We start from the raw sequence: 10,344 nt of genomic DNA on the forward strand, positions 1-10,344 counted from the left end.
GTCTGGAACTTGATTTTAATGTGGAGAACCGATGGATACGTGCAAAGAATTCACTACTTCAGAATATTGAGACTGAATAAATTGATTTTGAATGGACTCTAACTGTCCAAGCCAACTTGTACGGTTAGGTGTTTGGAATAATGTCCTCCGGATTATTCCAATAACTAAACACGGAGGTGGTGCCCCTTTAACGAGTGTAATATTAATTGCCAGTGATTAATAATCATATATATATCAAAGTAGTGTGTGAGCAGTGTCTCCTACATTATATATTTATGGTACTGCCCATGTCAGGACCGCATACTATCCTACAATGGGCAAAACAGCGAGCGGAGCTGGTCAACAGGTGCTGAAGTGATGCGACTCTGTGTAGCAGGGAAAGCCGAGGAAGAATGTCTGCACCCTGAGCACCGTGCACACAGCTGTGGGCACCTTTAGTGGGGCGAAGGCAAAACCAGAGTCTGTGATTTACTACAACAACACCAAGTATGGCATGGACGTCCGGGACCAGATGGCGTGCGTACTCAACGTCAAAGGCGGTACGGAAACATCCTCCACCTGGCAGAGATCAATGCCTGCATCTTGTTCAAGGAGCACCAGCAGCAGGAGAGCCCGGCAGCAGCTGGCAGAGGAGCTGAGGGCAGAATACATGGAGGGGGCAGCAGCGGAAGCGACCACCGCAGCAGCAGCAGACATGAAGATGGAGGCAGTGCCGGTCCGAAAGAGCTGCAAACGGAACCAAACGTCGGACACTTGAAATGCCACAAGCCCGTGTGGGGTAACTGTGCGAGGAGAGCAGAGGTAATTTGCAGAGACTGTGACCGGCAGGGGTCGACAATATAAATGGCCCAGTGGCCCGGATGTACTTTTAAAACTGTCCAGGCCACCAGAATGCTCCAAGCACTGGCCTGGTGGGGCCAGTGAAAAATAATGCCTTGAAAAAAGATAAGTAAAAAATTTGATAAATCTGATTGCATGTTAATTCCCTGTGATTTGAAATGATTTCTGGGAAATCGTCTCGGTAGCTAATTACCGCTAATACTGTTACGAGATCCCGACCCGATCAAAGACAGAGACACCTACTTTCTGTGCGCTGCGAGCGCTGTGCCCTGGGACGTCAGCACACCACCTGCAAGCAACTGCAGTGTGCACAGCTTGCTCGCTCCTGCGGAACGCGTGCCGCTCTATTTTCGGTACCGTGATACTTTGCCCTCAGTACGCGTTGTGTCGAATCCTGTTGGGACCGATGCGGACGTTACACGCGGGTGTAGAGCTAAAATAGAGCTAAAAAATGAAACAATGAGTTAGTTTTGCATCAATCTGTGGATGCAGCTTAAAAGTGAATGAATGAGAACAACAGTTCTATCATTGAACTACTGGAAGATAAAAGTAATGTCTACATGACTTTCCGTTTGTGTTGAGGCATATTTACCATTTTAACTCTGATGCAAATTTCCCTTGCTGTCTACCCCTGACCAGTGATCGGAATGAACCCGCTACAGTGGCTGGTCAACTGATTGAAATTACCTGCCAGCACGCAAACTCACCCGCATTTGGCGGGTGGCAGGTGCTTATTTCCATCCCTGGTGTGTATGTGTATATATATATATTTATAGATATATGTGTATATATGTGTGTGTGTGTGTGTGTGTGTGTGTGTGCGCGCGTGCATATATATGTGTGTAAATAAATACATATATATATATATATATATACACACATATTTATTTATTCATTTATTTATTTTGTTCATGTCTGGCTATGTGAGTTCTGTATTTTATGCTGTCAACACTGTAAATCTGGTATTTGGGGAAAGGGGGGATGGGCTGCGGTTGGAGGGGATTTGCTGTCCTGTTTTTGGTTTTGTTGGACCTGTGTTGAATTGTAAACTGTAATTGTAAATACAAAATAAAAAGACCATGATCAAATATTGATGTTTCGCGCCAACATATTAATAATTATATGACAAGAGGAAATATCAGCATCATATACTACAGCTGACTACAGGGCTACAGCTCTGCCTTCAATACAGTCATCCCCTACAAACTCACCGACAAACTGTCTACACTTGGTCTGCACCCTTCCTCTGTGACTGGCTCCTAGACTTTTTGACTGGCAGGCCCAAGTCTGTCAGGATTGGAAATAGGACTTCATCATCACAAACATTGGCACTCCACAGGGATGCATCCTCAGCCCCATCCCCTACATCCTGTTCATTATGTCTGTGTCACCTCCAACAAAGGCAACATCATCTTAAAGTTTGCAGACGACACCGCAGTGATAGGATGCATCACTGAGGGGACCAAGTGGCCTACAGGAGGGAGGTGGCCAGTCTGGTGTCATGGTGTGAGGACAACAACCTCACCCTCAACACAGACGAGACGAAGGAGATGATGGTGGACATGAGGAAGAAGAGGAGACCTCATCGGCCACTGTACATCCAGGACCTTGAAGTAGAGAGGGGGAGCAGCTTCAAATACCTGGGCGTCCACATCACTCAATGATGCCAGGCATTTTAAAATGGATCTTACAAAGAGATAGAGGGAGCGACCAGGTCACTCAATGACGCCAGGCATTTTAAAATGGATCTTACAAAGAGATAGAGGGAGCGGCCATGTCACTCAATGATGCCAGGCATTTTAAAACAGATCTTGAAAAAAGATAGATGGAGCAGTCCTGTCACGCGATGACACCTGAGATGTAGTTAAAGCCGCAAGTTTTTTTTGTGTGTTTTTTTTACTATTTATTGTGCAAAATTTATTGAGCTGAGATAAAGCTGCAAGTTTTGTGCATGAAACAGACTAAACTGGCATGAGGTGTTTGCTTTTTGGTGTCTGAATGTTTTGGCATACGATCACTGTTGATCTATACGTGGGACAAACTGCAGGTGTGAACACGTCTTCAGAACTGGATCGCTACTCTTTAAAATGAACTCAATGAATGAAGAAGAAGAAGATGTGTTCACAGAAAACACTTGTTAAAACAGGATGACTGACACCCATGATAAAGTTTTTTACAGCAGATATTTCATTAACTGTAGCAGGGTTAACACATTTCTAAGGATAGTATTTGACACATATGTGAACAGGACTGTTGATTAAATTAAATGAGTTTAAGAAACGTCACAGTTATTTGCCTGGCTTCAATAATTACTAAGAGCTGTTCTGTTGCTTGTTGCTAGTCATCAAAACCAGATTATTTACAATGAGCTTTTTACACTTTTTGTATTTGTTGAACTGCCTCATCATTTCTTGGACACACCAGTAACCCCGACTGAGTCTCATGGAAGAGAAGATGAACATCCAACAGGACGTTCTGATTTTGTAGAATGCTTTGTGTTCATATTGACACACTCATGAGACTTCCTGTGAGTTAGCCTTTACCTCGGCATCTTTATTATTTCTGCCCGGTAAACCTACACACTCCTCTTCTACTTTGTCAGCACTCGTCAAAACCTCTTTTCAAATGACAGTTACTCCCCTCTTAATCAGGTATTCATAACTGGGGATTTTCGGCTTATATTAAGTAACATTAGCACACAACATCTCACATTCTGTTTTAAGAACAACTAACTGTTAAGTCCATACATGTTTTTTTCTAAAGGTTCTGGGGAAACTCCCTGGACAGCTAGAATGTTTATTCACAAGTCCAGTCTATCTGGATGACAGGAAACTCTCCCCGACCTGGTCACTGTTGCACCTGAGTCTTTCTGCCTTGGGTCAGTCTCTGTCTCATTAGGGCAGGGCAGACCTCTCTCAGGGAGAAATGTCAGGTGAGCCCTGTTTCTTTTTAACCTCCCTTAGTCTGTTTCCACATTATAAGAACTTGGTGTTGAAGCAGGTCCCTGGACAGTGGCTGTGGTCTGCCCTGATCTAATCCACACTCTCTGTCCTGAACCAGAACTGGTATGTCTTTTGTTTTATGTCTCAGGTTGAATGACTTCCTCTGTTTCGGTTTAATTTCCTTGTCTTTTTCCTTGAATGCTCTGAGATTTGGCCAGGCTGGTTTCAACGCTTGTGGAGTGGTTGGAACTGTTGATCTTATCCTCCTTCCCACTGGCAGTTACGCTTGACTTAGCCAGTGGTGTAGCTCTGTAAGCTAAGAGAGCTTTCTGAGGGTCTGGGCTTTTCCTGAGCAGTTGTTTAACTGTGTGGACGTCTCTCTCTGCTTCCCCGTTGCTCTGGGGGTAGCAAGGGCTTCTAGTTGTGTCACTGAAACCATAGTCCTGGGCAAAATTGGCAAAGTCTGTGGAAGCAAACTGTGGGCCATTGTCAGTCACCAAGATTTCAGGTACTCCACATCTTGCAAAGATTATCTTCAGCCGCTCCACAGTTGTCATTATAGTCAGGGTTGGGAGGTTTGTTTTTCATTGTATCCGGAGTAGTAGTCCACCACAATATAATGACCAGTCTTCCACTGAAAGATATCAGCTGCCACTTTTTGCCACGGTCGTGCAGGTAGGGGCGTGGTCATTAGAGGCTCTGTCTTTGTCTGTGAGTACTGGCAGCAGATATCACATCTTTCCACCATGTCTTTTATCTGTCTTGTTATCCCTGGCCACCATAGAGATTCTTGTGCCCTTGCTACACACTTAAAGTGAAACTCTTACCAAAAAGCATCCAAGGCTTTTTTTGTGATTGAATATGAGTAAAACCTTCATGTAAAAGCATAATTACGACGAAAGAGGCACTTTTAAGATTTAACATAGTTTCTTGTTTCGGGAAAGCTCATTTTCAGTGGAGTGCGGGGGCACTGGTATGCTAGCATCAAAATGCTATTAAACACCAAGAAGGCTCGACACATCATGAAACTTTGCTCGTAGTATCAGAGTACCGGAGATGCAGCAGCTAACGTGAGTTGTTCAAAAACCTTCTTTTTTTTAAACTCTGTGTACACAAACAATGGGCCTCGTTCACCAATATCTTCTTAAGAATCTTCTTAGATTCTTTTTTAAGTTGTTCTTAAGAGGTTCCTTAATTACCAAAAATATGAAATAAATAAATAAATGAATAAATATGACAGAATTATCACTGTAATATTGCATTTTATTGAACTACACAAGAGAAGAAAACACAACCATGCCAACATTTCAGCACTGAAATGTGCCTAAGAGTGATCCTGAGTGTTCGTAGGATTTGTTCTTGCCTAAGAAAAAATCCTAGATAAGAAAAAAATTCATGAATGCCACAATCTTCGTAAGTGGGACTTAAGAACAAATTTGCTTGTAAGAACGGTTCATGAATGAGGCCCAGTGTTCTCAATGCTGGCGTTCATGAGTAGAGACCCTGATGATACTACCGGCAAAGTTTCATGTTGTGTCGAGCCTTCTTAGTTTTTTAAAAATAGAGATTTTGTTGCTAGTGTACCAGTGCCCCCGCACTCCATTGAAAATTAGCTTGCCCGAAAACGAAACTGTGCCTCTTTCATCGTAATTTTGCTTTTACGCGAAGAATTGACTCATATTCAATCACAAATAAAGCCTTGGTTGCTTTTTGGCAAGAGTTTCAGTTTAACATTATGGCTACCTGCCTAATATTGTGTTGGTCCACCTTTTGCTGCCAGAACAGCACTGACCCATTGAGGCATGGACTCTACTAGACCCCTGAAGGTGTGCTGTGGTATCTGGCACCAAGATGTTAAGCAGCAGATCCTGTAAGTCCTGTAAGTTGTGAGGTGGGGCCTCCATGGATTGGACTTGTTTGTCCAGCACATCCCACAGATGCTCGATTGGATTGAGATCTGGGGAGTTTGTAGGCCAAGTCAACACCTCAAACTTGTTGTTGTGCTCCTCAAACCATCCTGAACCATTTTTGCTTTGTGGCACATGCCTATTGTTGGTGCTTTAGGCGATGGACAGGGGTCAGTATGGGCACCCAGACTGGTCTGCGGCTCTGCAGCCCCATATGCAAGAAACTCTCATGCACTGTGTGTTCTTTTTTATCAGAACCAGCATGAACGTCTTCAGCAATTTGAGCAACAACTCATCTGTTGGATCGGACCAAATGGGCCAGCCTTTGCTCCCCATGTGCATCAATGAGCCTTGAGCCATGCCAGTTCACCATTGATCCTTCCTTGGACCACTTTTGATAGATACTGACAACTGCAGGCTGGGAACACTCCACAAGAGCTGCAGTTCTGGAGATGCTCTGACCCAGTCGTCTAGCCATCACAATTTGGCCCTTGGGAAACTCACTCAAATCCTTATGCTTGTCCATTTTTCCTGCTGCTAACACATCAACTTTGAGGGTAACATGTTCACTTGCTCCCTAACCCACCCACTAACAGGTGCCATGATGAAGAGATAATCAGTGTTGTTCACTTCACCTGTCAGTGGTCATAATGTTATGGCTGATCGGTTTACATTGTAACAGCAGAGACCACACGATTTTTGGACATGTCAATGTAGCAGCTTATAGTCCTACAATTAAAGACTAGTGGTCTTACAACTTATTGGCAAATTGGCAAATAACTAATGATGACTTAAACAAATGAAACTGTTAAACTGAACTGCTAAGTCTTTCAAAAATAATAGAAGGTAAAGGAAAGTAAGTTTTTGGTCATTTGGTGGAATCCAGTTCATAACTTGAAGATGTGTTGGTCTCTTTCAAATGGGAAGGCTGCACATGTTCTAAAAACACAACTTGACAATCCCTGAACAAAGTAAAAAAAAAAAAAAAGAAAAGAATTGCGGCAGCTGTCAGGCTGTATCATTTTGATGATATTTGATACTTCCTGCAGTGACATTACCCCAGAGAGCAGAAAGGCTTGGAAGCAGTATCAGGAACCAACATGCAATAATACACAACGGTCAACCATTGACTTGGAATATAATTTGACTGAACCCCATGCCAATTCCCAGACAAGTGGCTCTCTTTTAATGTCAAAGAGACATACTCCAACTACCAAGCACAGATATAAGAAAGAATGCAGTCAGAGGAGTGGCCCCTCTCTCAAGGGAGCCATACCAGACGCACCGGAGACAGGAGATGCTAAATGTGATAAATCTATCCAGTAAACTAAACTCCTGAAACTTGTTTGACCACTTTAAATAAAGCACAGTCAAATGTTCCAACCACACATTGTCAGTATCTTCATGTTCCATGTGTCATGTCTTTATTGAGAGCAGCAGATCTGCTGGCAGCAAAACAGCCCCACAGCATCATGCTTGACAGCAGGTGTGGCCTTACCTTCACTCCTCCAAACCTGTTGCCAATCAAGGTATCCAAAAAACTACATTTGTATTTCATGTGACCACAGAGTTTTCCTCCAGAAGGTCTATCTTTGTCCATGTGATCTGCAGCAATTCTCAGCCAAGCTTTAAGTTGCCACATCTGTAGAAAGGGCTTCTTTTCTGCACGGCAGCCTCACAGCTCATGTTGATGTAAAACACTGTCTCCTGTCTTCCAGCAGCTTCTAATTCATTGCAGACTTGTTTTTTGGTGGTTTTTAGTTGACTCTTCTCTCAGCAGCAAAATGGTCTGCATTTTTATAGCTCTTTTCCAGTCTAACGACAGCTCAAATTGCTTTACAATACGTGCCACATTCATCCATTCACACACACATTCAAACACTGATGACGGAGGCTGCCATGCAAGGCGCCAACTGCTCATCAGGAGCTATTTGGGGTTCAGTATCTTGCTCAAGGACACTTCAACATGCAGTTAGGGGGAGCCGGGATTTGAGCCCGATCACTAGACAACCCGCTCTACCCACTGAGTCACAGCCGCCCCAGCAGGTGATAGTATGCATTTCTTCCTGATCGTGGCAGTGATACAACTTTGTCATGCAAGTTATACTTACAGTTGTATACACTGTTGACCTTGGGATCTCTAACTGCTTTGAAATTGTTTCAAGTGACTTCCCTGACTTTTTCAAATCAATAATGTGCTCTGTCAGATCAATGCCGAGCTTTTTGCAAGGGTATGTAAACTTTTGACCACGACTGTATGCAATAAACATTCTGATTTATAAAAACCTGGCATGTAATAAACAATGCACAACTTCCTTTTATAAATCCCAGATCAACTTGGAAGTGTGCACCCATGGCTCCAGCTCTTATTCCACCCCCTCCAGACCCACATTTAACCATAAACGGTAAAATGCAAATTGCCTTACGATTGTTAATGCATGGAAATAAGCCTGCTAATCAGTGTTTTTTTTAACAGTGAATCATGGCCACAACTCAGCAAAAGACGAAGAAAATACATATTTCTGATACAGAAAACAAGGTGTTAGGGGAGTGAGATGGAGGTTATAAAGCACATATTGTATATGTTTATTCACGTTGTCCTCAAGCAGCGTGAGACATTAACAGCCAGTGCATGCAGCCTTATGGGGCGTTCAGGCCAAACGTGAGGTGAATTATTTGCATGTCTAGATTACATACAAAGTGAATGAAAAGATACAAATTTGCAGGTATTTGCAACATGCATACGCTTGAGTTGAAAATCAAGCCAGGATTTTGTGTGACGCTATGTCGTGAAAGCCTATCAGCACTGACCTTCATGTCACAGTTGTCTGGACATTCATGAACACCAATGGGGGGAGGATAATAACTACACTAATCGTGGACACCCAGAGCTGTATGCTAATACACCGACACAGAATTAAAAAGGAGCTGCAGCGGAGGAACATTTTATTTGTCACATTTAAATGTCTTTAAGGATGAAGACCAACTGACTCAAAAGTGCTGTTGTGCCAAATGGATACACAGCTCAACATCCCGAGGGCCAGTGGCGCCCCCAGAACATTTTCATAGGGGGGGCCAGATGGGGTCAGTGAAAATCTTAGGGTGGCACATGAAATTGGCCCTCATTGTGGCAACTCAGATTCAGCTCCAGTCTGTAGCTGTGTATTGCATTCCCCTTGACTTTTTTCATTAAAAAGACAATATGCATCCAACACATTTACCTCAAGTTTGAGAAACACAAAAACATTTCAGAAAAACACAAAAATATTTCAAATAATTTTCAATACAGCTTCATTTTCTGTCATAAAACATACATCAGAAATAATGAACAGGGTGTATCCAAAAACAAAAAGTGCAATTCTAACAGAAAGTGCAATTCTTTCTCATCATTCGTTTTAGAACAGCTTAATTCTCCCGTTGCCGTGTCTTTTGGTGAAAACATCAACAAAATCATTGAGATTTATGCTCTCAAGACACCCAAGTTACTCAGTCGGTCATCGCTCATGATGTTTCTCAAGTTTAAACATCGTGTCAAACACCTCACTATATGGCTCAAGGAATACTGTGAGCTCCATCAAACTCTTTGGGATTTTCAAGCCACCAGTTTTCTACCTTTCCAGGATTCATTTAAGCTGAGGTAACTCATTCCAGATCCTCAGAGTTGCAGTTGTATTGTGAAGCAAATGCAAAACTCTCTCTTTAGAAAATCTCCTCTTTACCTCTGAGAGAAGCACAACAACTGGAATGAATTAACCTTTACGAAATGACTCCTTGTCCGTGTTGCTCTGTTTTTGAACAATTGGAGTGGAAATGTAATACCCTGCTAGGCTAGAGCTCCCTCTCTAAGACTGCTCAATGTGTCAACAAGAGAATCAACAAGTGTAACAGTCGGTCCAAATTGAGTTGTGGGGATTGTAGAACATCTGAAAGAAATTTTACCTCACCAAAAATCTTGGTGAATGATATAAGAAGGCAGACAAACTTCAAATCTATTTGGGCTAATAGACCTCTTGCCTCCACAGCTCTGTCACCATTTCTGTCTTCAGATATTTCTGTCAGTAGTTGTATGATGGCTGGCAGTCTCTCCATCACTGTCTTGCAAGACTTGTACCTACATGCCGACCGTGTCTCTATCAGCCTTTGCAACTCTCTTGGGGCTGTCCCCGCAAACATCTCCCTCTGTACCTCTAACCACCTTTGGTGCACATACGACCCTGAGACAAACACATACAAGAGAAAACAAACAGTAGGCTTCGGGGATGCTTCTCACAGTGTCCACTAACACTAAATTCAAACAATGTGCATTGCAGTGAACGTAGAATGCAAATGTAGACTCTGCACACCAGTGTTTTTACCACTCATTACAGAGGCACCATCACAAGCTTGCCCTACAAGGTGGTTTTTGTAATCAAGGCCATACTTTTGCAGGAACTGCATTATTTTTTGTGATAGTGCTGCAGCATCAAGATGCTCTGTCACTTGAAATGTTAGGAAACTTTCACGTACTTCTCCTGCATATTAACACCTAATTACAAAATACATCTATTCCTTCTTACTAATGTCTTTTGTTTCATCAAATAAAATGCTGAAAGTGTCAGTTTGGGAAACCTCACTTATTATTGAGGTGTGGACCATTTCTGCCAGACAGCCGAGCA

Source organism: Sparus aurata, unplaced genomic scaffold (genome assembly GCF_900880675.1).
Source record: "Sparus aurata unplaced genomic scaffold, fSpaAur1.1, whole genome shotgun sequence".
Taxonomy (NCBI): Eukaryota; Metazoa; Chordata; class Actinopteri; order Spariformes; family Sparidae; genus Sparus; species Sparus aurata.